We start from the raw sequence: 11,648 nt of genomic DNA on the forward strand, positions 1-11,648 counted from the left end.
CGGGTAGAGCCATTACCATAGACTTCGGCAACGGTTCCGTGACCAAATTACACACCCGCGCAAACGTAGAAGATACAAATGACTGCGACGCACCGGAATCAAACAAAGTACAAGCATAAAACTCATACAAACGGACTCTTCCTGAACCAACACATCAACCCATGAAATCCAAAAAAAAACAAAGAAGAAACCAATTACACCAAAAATTAAATTAGTCCATACCTATAATTACTCCAGCATCATGGGTCGCTGGCGCCTCATCATCCACCTCTCCGGGTGTGACAGCATAAACCCGGGCTTGCAATGCTTGTCTCGGGTTGGTTCTTCCACCGTGTCTACCTCCACGGCTTCCTTGAACTCTGACGGGGCAATCTCGAGCAATATGCCCCACTTGGCCGCACCGGTAACACTGAGGTCCACTACTCACCCGACACTCGCCCTCATGAGCTCTATTGCATGCTCCACAAATTGGCACCGGTCCTCCCATACGAACACCTGAGGACGTTTGAGGTCGAGTTCCAGTCCGCTGAACAAATTTCTGGGGCGAACCCGAGCTGCTTCCTTCACCAGAAAAACTCCGCCTCTTATGTCCTGGAGGGGAGCCCATACTCAGATTATTTTCTCGCTCCACTAGGGTGGCCACATCCACTAATTCCTGAAAAGTGGATATCCGATGGCTGACCACCATACGGCGTATGTCATGACGTAGTCCCTCCTGAAAACGATCAGCTCGCATCTCCTCCGTGGCGATAAGGTGAGGAGCAAATCGCCCAAGTTCTATGAATCTCCGGGCGTACTGTTCCACTGCCGCGCCCCCTTGGACCAAATTTGAGAACTCTCTAGCCTTTTGCTTCCTTACCGATGCGGGAAAGAAGCGGTCATTAAACTCCTTCTTGAAGCGCTTCCAGGTCACAGCAGCGAAAGACCCCAATTCTGATTCCAGCATCACCCTCTTGGTATCCCACCAATCAGACGCAGTGCCTTGTAAGAGATAGCTGGCGTAGAGTACCTGTTGCGCCTCGGTGCAACCACACACCTCAAATGTTCTTTCCAGATCTTTGATCCATTTTCCAGCTTGAAGTGGATCCTCTTCTCCAGTGAAGTGTGGGGTTCTAACGCCAGGAAGTGCTCATAGGTGCATCCGGCTTGCACCATGCTACTGGACCCTCCCGGGTACATCCAAGGCCCTCCCTGATGTGGCCAAGGACCTCCTGGTTGTGGCCAAAACCCTCCTTGTTGTGGACAAGGCCCTCCTTGTTGTGGCCAGGGACCCCCTTGTTGTGGCCAAGGTCCTTGTTGTGGCCAAGGCCCTGTCTGTTGTGGCCTAATATTCTACTGCATGAACTCCATCATCTGCCGTATTGCTTCGACTATGGAGTCATCCCTTGAGGTATTGCCCCGTGGCTCCTGAGTAGATTTCCTTGGTCTCCCCATTTTTTCTTGTCACCACAACCTTTGACCCTCTTTCAGAAAATAAAAACAAACAAAACCAACAACAAACAAAAACAGAACCACAGACCAACACCACATCACAGAAAACAAAAGAAACCAACTTGTAAAAACATAACCAAATAAATAAAAACAAACAAACAAGCTCAAACAAATAAAACAAATCAAATAACTTTACTTAACATAATTTTTAAAACACAACTAAAAAAAACATTCTGGTACTACCTACGGGACTTATGGTTTTACCCAGAGCCAAACCGCTCTGATACCACCTGTGACGCCCCCAAATCCCCACGCACGGACACGGGAAATTTGAGACGTCCGGATGGTGACAACCCGGGTCACCACCCTAACGACGGGTGCCAAGTGTGTGCAAAGGCAACATATGTGCACGAAGAAACACGCAGTGGATAACGAAAGTCATATAACTAAGTACCAGAATTTTTTTCTTAAGGTAATACAAGCTGTTTAAAACATACATAAATAAAATATTACATAACACAAATATAGTTTTAAACCAAATTATAAAGCATAACATCAGCAACCCGGCAGAGCCGCATCCTCTGGCTCAGCCTCCTCCTCCTCATCCTCGAAACCTGCACCAAAAGCTACGGAACCAAAAATGGTACCGCAGGTAAGCAAAACCCAAACACCACCAGATAAAAATACATAGAACTCAAACAACATGCATGAAGTGATGCCAATGCGCAAAACCCATAAAACATAATTTTTCACACACGCCAGAAATCCCATTTGGCCCAAAAACACATCTTTTCCAAAAAACCACGCCAAAAGTCACATTTGGCCTCTATAACCGTCTCAACCCAAAAACCATTTTATCTGTATGCACCATGACCTCCCCTAGGGGTCATCCGCACACCCTGGCTCCAGTGCCACACCGCAGAGTACCACTACGCATGTGACACCTAACGAACGATGCCCAGTTCCACGCCCCGCGTGTTCATAGCCAAGCATCCTCTAGCCCTCGCCAGCGAAGGGCCACGGAGTCGGTGCGTAGAGCGATGCCCGGTTCCGCGCCCGGCGCGTTAGTAGCCAAGCAACCCCTAGCCCCCGCTCCCGTCGTCGCCCAGCGACAACTCAGGGGACATCACTCAGTTTATTCCGCTCCCGAGTGACCAGAGGAGCTCCACCGGGATAATACCCCATCCCGGCTTGGGGTCGTGATACACACGTACCCGTAAGTCCATTTACGCCAAAACACAGGCTTTTCACACTTAAACAAAAACACACGTGCATGCACCATGTAATGCCATATCAATGCACAAAAATAATCAACCAACATAATTCAATAAAACAAGCAACTTCGTCCTCCATCCGTCCGACCCCCGAACTCCTCGGACTCAGTCCGGAATCAACCAACCAGTAGATAAAATAATTGAATGAGCAATATATATTTAAATCTGAAAATAGGGTTTGGAAAATACTTATAGTGCTATACGGTAATTTTAGAAAACACTCGGCGTTGGCAGAGAACGTTACAATGAAAATTCACTGTGGCCGTGGGTTGTAAAATACCCACTTTTGAACAGGGACAAACCAGGGCTTGGGATTGATAGGGAATGGTCTAGGGATGATTATGAAGCTATTGGAAGTGGTGGTTGGCCGTGGGTGGCGGCAGAAACGGCGGAGAGAGGCCGGATTTTCCAAAAAGGAAAGCTAGCTCGTGGGAGCTGTTCCGGTGACCATTGGAGGCCGAAAATAGGTGGATTAGGATGGCAAGGGATCGGTGATGAAGTGGTGAAGAAATGGTGGCCGGAGGTGGAGCGACGGCGGCAGATTGAGGCAAAAACCGTGGAGGCTTTAAGGGGGTTTTCCGGCCAAACGGCCGGCCGGATGGGGCTGAGATTTGGTGGGGGGTTGCGCCGGAGGGAGGGGAGTCGAACGGTATGGGCGGAGTGCCACACGGTGGCCGGACGGCGGTGGGTCGGGGGGTTTGGTGTTTCACGGCGTGGGTGAGGAGAGAGAGGGAGAGAGCCGATCGGGAGGAAGGAGAAGAAGAAGAAAAAGAAAAAGAAAAAGAAAGAAGAAGAAAAAAGAAAAAAGAGAAAAAGGAAAAAGGAAAACAAGATGTAAGGAAGAAATGAGGTCCAATCCTCACTCCGGGAAAACAAAATAAAACCGTCGAAACGAGATTAAAAACCGTAAACGACTAAAAGAAATAAAACACAACATCAAATAAATAAAAAAAAAAACAATTTAAAACGCAATAAATTAAAATAAATAAACTAATATATTAATTAAAATAAAAACAACACTTCAGTGAAAATACACTCAAAAGCGAGTCATCACAGAACATGCATACATGTGTCAGCAATTTGTAGATACTTGTTAATCATTTTTGGATTTGTCTTGATGATTTTTATGCTAGTATATTTTACTGCAGAATGCTTGCAGTGTCTATTTTTGCCATCACTTTACTTAGAAAATACAGGGAATTTAGTGGGTTGATTTGGTTGATCTCCAGGTTCATTTGCACCATGCTATAGATATATATAGTTTGGTTGCATGGTAAAGGCTTACAATATTTGCCATGCTAATTGCTATATATGTATATGCCAGTTTATACATTATAGGGATATGTATAAACTAATTAATGCATTAATTATTATAGTTTATATATATATATATATATATATATATATATATATGTATATGTTTAATTAGGGGGTAATTTGAGTAGTAAATATTTGGAATCAACTTTGACAACAAAAAAGGCCAGGGGTTGATAACAAAAAAATTAATATCCTTGAAAATAAACATTCCAACATGTATAGTATGGTTTGTTGTAAAATTATTTGTAGGGAAATACCTGTTGGATGATAAAGATATTATGTGCATGCCACACAAATCTAAATTGTGGTGCTTTTTATGTATTTGCATCAACCTAAAATTGATGCAAAACCCACAAATATGCAACAAAAATTTTAAGCATTTGCTATTCCACGTATTGGTTGCAAAAAGGGTGTCTAATGTTAATGACAATGGGAATAAACTGCAGTACCAATTGCATCCAAATAAAGTTAATTTTGCATCGAGTTATTGTGGATGCAAATTTCCATTCGCATCCAAACATATTAGACATTGGGATGACTAATCACAACCAATTTTTGGTTATTTGCAGCAGATAAAAATCGATGCAAAAGGCAAAGAAGTAGCGACCATGTCATCAAATGGATGCTGAAACTCAGAAAGAACCAAATAATTGCATCCAACTGTCGACGATCAAAAATCAATGCAAAAAATTATTTGCATTTGTTATGAGACTAATAAAGAGAGAGAGGCAAAGGCACAAAGAGAGAGAAAGAAAGAGTGATGAAAGAATTCGTAGGATTATTCAATATTGAAAACCTTGAATGATACCCATATATATAGGAGTACAAAGGAGTTTAGTTATAGCGTAAGTCTTAATTGACGGCTAAGGGTGATCAATTATGATGGCTAAGGATGGTCATAATTGATAGCTAAGGGCGGTCAATTATGACGGCTAAAAGCGGTCATAATTGACGACTAAAGATGGTCTTAATTGATGGCTAAACATGATCTTAATTGACCGCTAAACATGGTCTTAATTGACGGCTAAAGATGGTCATACAAATCCATTTATAACACTCCCACTTTGAATGACCATACATAAAGATTATGCCTCGTTAAAACCTTGCCAAAGAAAAACCCAGTCGGAGAAAAACCAATGGCGAAGAAAAAGAGTACAACATGCCTGTGTATCGCCAAGTGCTTTAAGATTGCCTCATTAAAACCTTGCAAATGAAAACCCAATGGGATAAAACCTTAGCGAAGGAAAAAGAGTACAATCAGCACAAGTCTTCAAGGCATTACTCTCCCTGAAAAGTGCATGATAATAGGTCTTCAAGTCTCCGCATTCCAACGTTTTGCACAATCTTCTTAAATGTTGCAGTTGGTAATGCTTTAGTGAATAAATCTTCCAAATTATCACTTGACCGTAGCTGCTTGACATTAATTTCACATTTCTCCTTACGAATTGCAATGATCTCTTTGTGTAGATTTGAAAGATAACATACATCCGCATATCCAACTAATTATGGACTTGATCCATGTTGATAAAATAATCTCATATCAATCGTACCTTAGAGGTAACGAATGACATGTTTAATACCATTCCAATGTCTTTGAGTTGGTGCAGAACTATATCTTGCAAGTAAATTAACTGAAAATGCAATATCAGACCAAGTGCAATTTGCAAGATATATTAGGGCTCCAATTGCACTGAGATAAGGTACTTCAGGACTAAGAATTTTTTCATCATCTTCACAAGGACGAAATGGATCTTTCTGCACATCAAGTGATCGAATAACCATTGGAGTACTCAGGGGATGAGTTTTTTCCATATAAAAGTTCTTCAACACTTTATAGTAAAAGGTCTTTGCGTTGATGCATCTCAATATTGTGTACCAACTCTTAAAGGTGGCCACTTTTTTAGACCAGACAAACATCATAAGATTTTACAGTTCTTATGTAGCTGTCAGGCGCCACAGGGCTATGATGCTACATCTTTTATCTCTTGTAGAGAGATGCTTCACGAGAGACGCAGTGAAGCAATAAAGATGCTTTGTCCTTCCTTTTACTCACTTGAGGATGTTGCTCTTATGCTATGAGTAGATATTCATTTTTCTGGAAGGAGTTATTCTAATGTAGTTTCAGAATCAAGATTTCTTAGTGCTCAATATTCTACCTCTGTTACGACCATGTCTCGAAGGTTATTAGCTAAAATGAATGAGGTCAACCAACTCAATAATCAAATATCTTAATTGCACTAGGAGCATGGTTTTAAATATCGTACCATACCGGCCGGTATGACCGGAATATTCCGTACCGGTCACGCGTCAGGTACAGGTATTGTACCTGTTTCGTACCGGCCGATATTTCGGCCTATACCGGCCGGTATTTCGGCCTTCTATTTTTTTTTTTTTCATTTTTTCAAACTACAAGTTTATTTTTTGACCCCCAATTTATACCAGACTATTTATAATTTATATATATATATATGTATTTATGTATAAATTATTCATATATAAACTATTATTTTAGAATATAATTTATTTATTTATATTTATACATATAATTTATTTATATATCGACTATCCCGAAACGGTACACGAAACGGTACCGGTACTGAAATATTTCGTTCCAATGCCTTGACCGGTACGCCATCTGGTACGGTATTCAAAACATTGACTAGGAGCTCTCTACTAAGAGTCGTAAGAACAAGAAACTGAAGGAGGAGAATAAGGCGCTAAAACAGTATGCCCGTAATCTTCAGGATTAGAAGCAATGGATATTTGAAGAAGTCCAAATACTTAGAGAATAAAGACAAGCTGCATTTAATCTCATCGCAAATATATAAAAAAAGTCCAACTTCTAATAGAGTAGGGGCAAGCTGCTTTTAATTTTACGGCCTAGTAAATAAATGTAGGATATATGTGTTTAGCATTTCCTCTATCAATATATATATTTTTGTCTTGCTTTCATAATTTTCTCTATAAAAAAAATATTCAACTCATCTTCATTCGCATCCCATCTTTTTTACTTTTCTGTAATTAGTCTGCATTCTTACTCTGTAATCTCTCTCTGCATTTTTACTCTGCAATGGCCCAGCAATCTTCTCGTGACCAATATATGAGGTATTCTATACCTCATTCACCAGTTGTTTCTACTTCTACCGTAGGTGCTATAATGCAATACAAAAATGATCTAACTAATAAGTCAAATGATGATGCTATCTATAAGCTTGTGAGTCTCGATATCCGATACTCATCAACCATTATTGCATTTTCTCAGCGACTACAATCCAAAACTTGTGAGGTTGACAAACTAAACGAGAAAATTTCTATCCTTCAACGACTTCTTCTGGAGTCCAACATGAAGGTAGGAGCAATAAAGGAAGAGAGTAGGAATTTAAAATCCTTGTTTGACTCTTCTTTTCGATTACCTACTCCTTTAGATAGGGAAACCATGCAAATTTTTGAAGAGTAAGATCGTTTAAAGAATGAGGCGAAGAGTCTCAAATTTCTATAATTTTGTTTCGAGATAATAAAATAATATTTCACAAATATTCACGTTGTGTTTCTATCTTCTGGTTGATGTTCTGTGTGCTCCATTTTATTTCTCCTTTAATCAAGCACATCTCTTACAAAACCGTAATATGAATCTAAAATATTAATTGCATTTAAGAGATGGTATTTTAAAACTAATAATGTCATTCATCTCCTACTCGAAGCCAAAAGGGTTTCTGATTTATATTACAAATATGTTTAGTTTTTATGAGCTCTTTTAGAGACTCAATGACATTTAAATCATCTATATAAACTACAATAAAACCTAACTAGATACTGAAAATATATGAAAAATAGCTTGTTCCACATGCGTTTAGATTGTTTTAGATCATATAAGGATTTTTGAAACTTAATAGAATAAGTACTTTAGGACTATATGCTTCATGCATTTTATATCTAGTGATCCATATAAATGTGCAGTTAATCATGCATATCCAAACTCTCGGTAACTATCAAGCTAATAAAAACCTCAATATAATTTCATTAACTTCAAAAGCATATCAATATTATTTCTGCGAGAAACCGACTCATGATTTATTTATCACATTTTCATTTCCTTTATACAAATACCCACTGATATTCAACAAGCATTACCTTTTAGGTGTTTGGACTACAAGTCCATATGTATCACATTTTACTAATGATATCAATTCTACAGGAATTGTTTCTTTCTATTTTGGCCAATATTTTTACGTCGGTATTCTTTGACGGTTTTTGGCTCACTTTCTTTATTACTTCTGGTAATGTCAAGTGTCATCTTATATGAAAATACGTTCTCGAAAACGGTTTTATTTCTATCCAGAATTTCTCAAATACTCATGAAATGTATTGAGATCTCATTATTTTCAGGTACCTATCCCTCTTCAAGGGAAGACATTTCATGAAAAATCTCTTCGGGAGGTACTCTTAAGGAGAATTATACTCTTCAGGATTTTTTATTATGAGAGAATTTTATACAGAAGTTTGGATGGATCTTATTGCTTGTTTTGTGGGTATAGCCTCTTCAAGAGCATAAATTTCTTTTATTTGTGCTTTTCTCTTTCAGGATGCTTTATCTTTTGTATCAATAGGTCTTCAATCTATGTTTATTAGAATGCTAAATTTCTTAATTCTCCTATAAGGACTTCAATCCTCGCTAAGATTTTAGCAGCTAGAATATGAGACATTTTTATCTTATTGCATCCATAAATTAATTATCATCTGAACTTCCAATTCACTTATGATAATCAAGATAACGTCGAATTATTTCATTTTATTTTACTTCTAGCAAATTTTTCTTTCTGCTCATGGTGGGAAGACTTTATAGTAAAAGAATCTTCTGGTTATTTTATAGATGTCCATATGAAAATTATTCAACTTATCATAATTGATTTCAGATGATCAAGTTAATCATGAAAAATATACAAATATTTTGAATCATATCACTTTTGATGCATCATAATATTTGATTCAATAGTTGTATAATATCATCTCAAAGAGAAAGCTTGTAGTTTTTCCAATACGAGTTTCTGGCCCGAAATCATAGAAGTATTATAAAAATATTCATTACCAAGTCGAAACTCTTGGTTTCTTTGAAAAAAATGCACAATTCTATTCTGAGAATGATATAAATCCAATACCATTCACTTTAGGGAATGATGTGGAACTAATAGGACATGACTAATGATTTCTTAACAAAAGCTCATTATTTTGCTTAGCCACTAGAAGACAAGATATAAGTTTAGAATATCTTGTAAACTTTCGTACTCGATATTGTTACTCCAGGAGCATTCATTTTAAATAGATATTCTTTAGTGGCTTTTCTCTATACAATTTCAATTATGCAACTTCAAGTACATTAATCATAACGAGCTTTTGGGAGGATCCCGATCTTTTGGTACACGTATCACTCCCTTAAAGTATCTAATAGAATCAATAGATATTTTATTATGAGATACTCAATAAAATTATTGGTTTAGGGCGATCCTTTAGGGATGCTCCATTTCTATTCCAAGATAAATCTAATCATCAATAATTCATAACAAGTATAAAAAAATAAATAGAACTTGTATATAAACTATGTGAATAAAAATTGACCACAGATATAATTGAAATGTAAATTGTGAAAATTTTAATTCACCATAGATATAACTGAGATGTAAACCATGTGAATAAACGTAAAATTTTATCAAGTAATAATAAGGAATATAATCTTTAATACTCACCTTGGGGATTGTAAATAATATATTGAAAAACTTACTTGAAGTAAAAGACCACTAACTTTAGAATCAACAGAACCTCGTGCTGATAACGTGTTATGAAATTAATAAGAAGAGAGAAATGGAAAGACACAGAGAGAGAGAAAGAAAGAGAGATGAAAGAATGCGTAGGATTATTCAATATTGAAAATCTTGAATGATACCTATATATATAGGAGTACAAAGGAGTTTAGGTATAACTTAAGTCTTAATTGACGGCTAAGGGCGGTCAATTATGACGGTTAAGGTCGGTCATAAGTGACGGCTAAGGACTGTCAATTATGACAGCTAAGGGCGATCAATTATGATAGTTAAGGGCGGTCATAATTGATGGCTAAACATGGTCTTAATTGACCGCTAAACATAATCTTAATTGACGGCTAAAGATGGTCATACAAATCCATTTATAACAGCATTGCTTTTTTTTTTTTTTTTTTTGCCACCAAAATAAGCTATGTAAATAACCATATTCCTTGTAGTGGCATGAGCATCGAATATTGCTACTGCGTGTTGCTCAACCGAAGGACTCCACAAGCTGCTGCATCTTGCCCCTGCTGCCCAGCTTGCGTTTCCATCGTGAATGAACTTTGCAGCCCAAAAAGTTGTGCTTCCATATGCTTGCTGTATCCGTGCTGTGCCCATGTTGCTGATATTCCATGTGCTGAAACGTGTGCCCATGCAGCTATGCTGACTTCGACACATGCCATTTGCTTTCTTTTCTTTATTTCATGAATGGGTCCCGCATGAATGTTGAGAGAAAAGAAAAGAAAAGAGGACTGATATCCCTAGTTGAATCCATCAAACACGTGTGAAAAATACCAAAAAAACTATGAGGATAGTTTGTGGGACATTCTCGACGAACATGCCACTATGCTTACAATGGCCAGTGTGTTGTCGATGTAGCTTTATCAAACAAAAAACTAGCTCTTCATTTGTTTTGGACTGCACTCTTCTTTCATATAAAGCAGTACTTACGTCTGATATACCACTACAACAAATATGGCTTTTAGTGACAGATTATAAATAGTGACGGTTTCCAAATTGTGACTAAAACGTATTTATTGTGACGGTTTGTGAGAACTGTCACTAAATGTTGGGCAAGAATATTAAAACGTTTGGACGTTTCACATAATATGTTCGCACGTCACAATAACGTTCGAATGTTATGTATATTGACATGCGTGCGAACGTAAAAATATTAGCGCGAACGTTCGAACATTTTTATAAATTCCGTGCGAACGTTAATATATTAGCGCCCATGTTCGAACGTTAAAGTGATAAGGTTCGAACGTTATATGTTAATTTACATAAATTAACCATAATATATATTTTTTTAATAGTAAGGTTGAGTAACAGTATATTAAAATAAAATTAAGAGTAGAAATTAAGCTACACAATACATACATTAAATATTTGTGTCCATTACATATGTCGAAAATAAAAAATAAAATATGATAAATTTTTACAAATCATTTTCAGAACTGCTGGTTTACAAAAGATCGAAACTCCTCAGTCAATGTCCCAACCTTATTGTTTAGCACATCTACATGATGTGCAAGATGTGCGACAGCCTGATCTATATGCACAATCTGTCTATCGATCTGTCGGTCTATATGCACCTTCATATCTATCATCACTGCATCAACCTAAGTAGGTTGCACATCCCCAGCAGATGTAACTCCCAGCTGTTGACTAGTACTCGCCGACGGGCGAACAACATTAGCCCCAGACTCAATCGGAGGAACAAGATCTGGTGTAGGACCAGACTGACGCCGAGCTGAGCCTCTCCCCTGTCCAATGCTCCGACAATGTGTGGTTATGTCAATGGGGCTCATCTGGTTTATCACCATCT

Source organism: Carya illinoinensis, chromosome 5 (assembly GCF_018687715.1).
Source record: "Carya illinoinensis cultivar Pawnee chromosome 5, C.illinoinensisPawnee_v1, whole genome shotgun sequence".
NCBI lineage: Eukaryota > Viridiplantae > Streptophyta > Magnoliopsida > Fagales > Juglandaceae > Carya > Carya illinoinensis.